The following is a 5,000-nucleotide window of genomic DNA, read 5'->3' as shown; positions in this document are numbered from 1 at the left end:
AGGCGAAACTCAACTCAAAAATAGAACAATACACAGATAAAAATTATTTGCTTGACGTCGGCTGGCGTACAGATTTGCCGCCGTTTCAAAGGTGCACGACCTGATCACGTGTGAGTCGAAAGTTCAAGTTGTTGTTGCCCTAGGGCGTCATGAAGTTTTGACCAATGACACGTGACACGTTCTCCTCCAATCAGAAAACGTATTTGAGTTGGGAGGTATAACAATGTAAATTGACCACCGTACAGAGATTCTAAAAGCTGACGTTTCCAGCGTTTACCCTTCGTCAGAGCGAACTGAGGAATTGTGGGCTATGTGTAGTTGTTGTACATTACCAAGTTTCCTTGAAACCAGCGGGCACTAGGAAATGCTTCATAAATTATTTCTGTTTTGGTGGTATACATGTTTCAGATGAAAACTCATCTGTCTTAAGTACAGCACAAGAAACCTGTTTATGGGTGTGATCAAGCAAAAACATTACCGGTACTTGATAAATGACAAAACATGCAGTTGACCAAAAACAAAGACTATATCAAATACTTGCCGAGGACAGCAAAATAATATACCAAAAGATAATGAAACTAAAGTTAACAGGAGGGAGACACGCGTAGGTTAGGCTGGGTCATAATTAGGATGAGCGCAAAGAACAGTTCTCTGTAAGTCGACTGTAGGAAGAAGTACAAGACGATACAGTAATATTAGCTACAAGTTCGTTTCAGAAGGGAAGGTATATGTACAATTTACAGTGACATATGAGCACCAGTACTGAGTAGCATAAAAGGTTTCAGTGCAGTTTTACAGACTCTTCTCGAAGATTGTTAACGAATATCTAATGGCAGAGCAAGTGATGGTTAATTCCCAGACGATATGAAGGTCTTCCCTGAATTTAAGCCGGAAGTGGCCAAATACAGTCTCCAAGATGGAAAAACAGGCTTCCGAACATCGAGCTCGACAATTTTCCGTTTTGAAAATGTGAGAATTTTCATCAGTCGAACGATTCTCAGCATCACAGCCTGATCACGATGATGTGGGTGTACTGTTCCTGAGGTGATAGAGTGGAAAAAAGCCAGTTTAATAAGCCAGTTCTTAGTTTCAAGAAACGAATGTGTGGGTGTAGTGATTGTTCTATGGGTTCCCTTTGTAACCCATACCTGTGGTGTATTCTGGGTAGTGACAAAAGGTAAGATGGCGGATTGAAAACGTGAGTTTGTTTTCTGGAGTGTAATCCGTTCGCATCGTGGAACAGTCTGGAGTACAGACATTACATTGGCGACGAGGATGGGATAAAAAAAAATTCTTTCTTTTATGGCGGTAAATCCTATTCCATCGATAGATATTTCGGGGCCGAAGTCGGAGTTGATTGAGCAAACGATGACGTGTTTGGCTACGAGGGTTCACATACTCTGCCGAAGGGAAAGCAAATTTGCAAAACAGGCCGCTACTGGAGTGCAAGATATCTTCGAAAACTTGGTAATCGCTTCCCTTCCCGAAGGCCAAGCGAATGATGTTTATCAGCAAGCTGCACGAGCCTTGAATGCTTATTTTCATGTTCAGAAGAACGCCGTCGTTCTGGGTCAGGGATCACTCAAAGTCATCCATCATTTTGATGCTCAAATTTTCTCTGTTACAATGCGGGGACATCCAGGTTAATCCTGGTCCACCTAAACATCCTTGCGGTCTCTGTAATAAGGCTGTGCGATCCAACCAGAAAGCCATTGAATGCGAGGAATGTCTTCGTTGGTTTCATATCAACTGTACTGCAATGTCCGCTCAATCTTACGACAATTTTGGTCGCGATTCTAATCTTGTCTGGATATGCAACTTCTGTGCCTTTCCAAACTTCTCTACAACTTTTCTTCTCGACAATTTGGATAGCTTTGCGAGTAATAACAGTTATCAGAGCCTCGAATCTGACAACTCTAGTACGAAATCAGCGCCGGACCCAAATATTCTTCTCCTATGGGACCACCGCTGCACACCTCCAGTCCGATTGCTCGTTCTCCCAAGCAGAAGAGGAAGAAGCTGAAGGTCATCTCACTAAATTGTAATGGCATAAAGGGCCCGACTAAAAAAGCTGAATTTCAGGCACTCATCGATCTACACAAGCCTGACATCGTCCTGGGGTGCGAATCAAAACTGGACTCCACAATACCCACTTACTCGGTTTTCCCAAGTACGTATGATATTTTTAGGAAGGACAGAACTTTGCATGGTGGGGGAGTTTTTATTGCTGTTCGCAATGATATCATCGCAACCGAAGAAGTCTGCCTCGATATACGCGATTGCGAGATCATCACTGTCTCTATAAAATTCGCAAAAACCAAGACTCTTCTCTTCTCCAGTTACTATCGCCCACCATCTCCTGATACTAACGCGTTGGATTTATTGGACGATGTCCTGAGTAGGATTTATAGCTCTAACCCTCTGGTCGTCCTTGCTGGTGACTTCAATTGTGGGGGCATAGATTGGTCAACTCGAAACCTCACACCCCGTATTGCTCAAGCTTGCGACCAAGCTCTCTTGATTTTTCAGACAAATACGGCTTAATTCAGCATGTTTCTGCGCCGACGCGCCCCGCCTCTCTGGTCGAACATTAGACCTTGTCTTCTCTTCCAATCCTGGTATCATTAAGGCCTGTCACGTTACTTGCGGCATTTCTGATCACGACGCCATATTATTTGAGGTTGATATTTCCCCGAAGTTTACGCCGAAACCCCCTCGGAAAATATATCAGTTTCACAAGGGCGACTTCGTGGGTCTAAAGTCAAGTTTATCTACCCTTGCTCCTGATTATCTATCTACCCAGCCAGAGAGCAAAACTGTGTCGACGAAAATTGGTCCTACATCTCCCAAAAGATTTTAGAAGCCACCGACAACTTTATACCACATAAAATGTCTAAGGGAAAGCGTCACCTCCCTTGGGTCAGCACCTCTGTGAAACGCCTAATGAACAAACGCGACAGAGCGTATAAGAAGGCTCGGCATAGCGGCAAAGCCGTTCACTTTACCAAATACAAGCAACTTCGCAATATCACTACTAAACACCTGCGTGTCGCGCATGACAAGTACGTCAGTGAAGTTATGGGTGGGTTAACCCAGAGTCTCTGGAGACTGGGCCCAAGAATGTTGGCTCTAGCGGAATCAAACGTGCTTGGTCGTACCTTAAGCTGCTTCGCACTGAATCCCAGGGAATCCCGGCCTTAGTATCTAACAACCGCGTATGTTCCTCGGACAGCGCTAAAGCTGAGGCTCTACGTGAGCAATATAACAGTGCGTTCGTAGAAGAAGATCTCAGAAATTTACCTCAAAAATGCCCCCCTCACCTTATGAATGTACCTTTACATGGAAAGCTTCCGTCACGCACTTTGTGTTGCAAATTACTAGAGCGGGAGTTGAAAGGAAATTATTCCACTGGTCGTAATGTTGTGTGCTTTGTCTGAATGGTGTCATTTGTTAATCCCCACGTGAGTGAAGTAGCTGTGTTGAGGCAATTGGCGTTTAACAGGTACCGATGGTCAGACCCAGACGAACCGAAGGAAAGTGTATTTCTTCAAATGGAGATTGCAGGACTGCAGGTAGTTGGGCTGGAATAAACAAGGTGTACTAGAGTTCAAAAGGAGAATCCTCGAGTTATGGCCGTTTGGCTTCAAGTATAGGTTCCTTAAAAATGCATTTTGTTTTAGGCAGGACTTGAAGAGTGGAATTCTATCCAATCTTTTCCTCGGCCCAGTTGTCAGACCTGTCTCTGTGGCGCAATCGGTTAGCGCGTTCGGCTGTTAACCGAAAGGTTGGTGGTTCAAGCCCACCCAGGGACGCTTAGTTTTGATTGGCATAAGCCAGTGGTAGGCAAACAAGTCAAAGTTGGCCATGACTAAGGGACCAATCGGAAGATCACTTCGTCACCTTCATCAAAGCGAGTCAATGTTTGAGGTCTTTGCCTTGAAAGCAATTTTTGTTCATCTGTAGAGTGGATTACGGGCGTTTTGGGCCCCATTCTCTTTTTAATGTTTATTAATGACCTACCTAAAAACATCACATCTGGTATCAAGGTCTTCGCTGACGACTGTGTTCTTTACCGTCCGACAAATTCTGTAAGCGATCATTTAGCTCTCCAGCGAGACCTCGATCAACTAGAGAAGTGGTCCTCCATCTGGCAGATGAAATTTGCTCCCAGTAAATGATTTGTTATGTCCGTCACTTTGAAGAAATCTCCTTCCCAGTTTAGTTATTCCCTTTGTAACGTGCAGCTCGACGGTGCTCGTCACCAAAAATATCTCGGCGTGTACATAACATGTACGTTGTGCTGGCAATTGCAGTGCGACGAAGCTAAAAAGAAGGCTATGAGAGTCTTAGGGATCCTTCAAAGGAATCTATCATCGTGTGATCGCTCTGTTAAGGAACGCTCATACCTATCTTTAGTACGTCCTATTGTTGAATACGCCACGGTTGCTTGGTCTCCGCGTACAAAAAAAGGGATTGATTGTATTGAAGCCGTTCAGCGCCGTGGAGCACGTTTTGTTAACAATGATTACAGCCGCCATAGTAGCGTTTCATCTATGCTTACTGATTTGAACTGGCCTTCATTGCAGTCAAGGCGCAGGATTTACGATCTCGGCATGTTTTATAAAATTCATAGAGGCCAAGTTAACATCTCCGTTCCCTATGAGCTCACATCCGTGCCTGCGTATGGCCGTACAAGGAAGAGTCACGACTTTAAGATCAGGCTCCCATCCTCCTCTGTCGACGCTTACAAACATTCCTTCTATGTAAGATCAATTCCTGCATGGAACGCGTTACCAGCTGATGTTGTTAGATCGGCATCGTACCCAGAATTTATCCGGAGAGTGCCCACTACACTAACATGTTAACTTAACTTAATACCTCGTTTATTGTCATACCATGTGATTGTAATTTCATACTATGTAATCTTAATTGTTATTTTACTATGTAACTGTACTTGTAACGCCGTACATGTAAATTGAGCGACTGCTGGCCGCTCCATT

General features: G+C 44.1%; 1 non-coding gene across 1 annotated transcript; it reads left to right on the top strand.

Moving 5' to 3' along the window:
- Positions 1 to 3,738: 3,738 nt before the first annotated feature.
- Positions 3,739 to 3,812, top strand: Trnan-guu (transfer RNA asparagine (anticodon GUU)). The gene has a single exon. It is a non-coding gene; the product is annotated as a tRNA-Asn (tRNA).
- The last annotated feature ends 1,188 nt before the right edge of the window (positions 3,813 to 5,000 follow it).

This window comes from Montipora foliosa, chromosome 3, assembly GCF_036669935.1.
Source record: "Montipora foliosa isolate CH-2021 chromosome 3, ASM3666993v2, whole genome shotgun sequence".
Taxonomy (NCBI): domain Eukaryota; kingdom Metazoa; phylum Cnidaria; class Anthozoa; order Scleractinia; family Acroporidae; genus Montipora; species Montipora foliosa.
The sequence above is the reverse complement of the archived record's forward strand: the minus strand, read 5'-3'. Positions and strand labels throughout refer to the sequence as shown.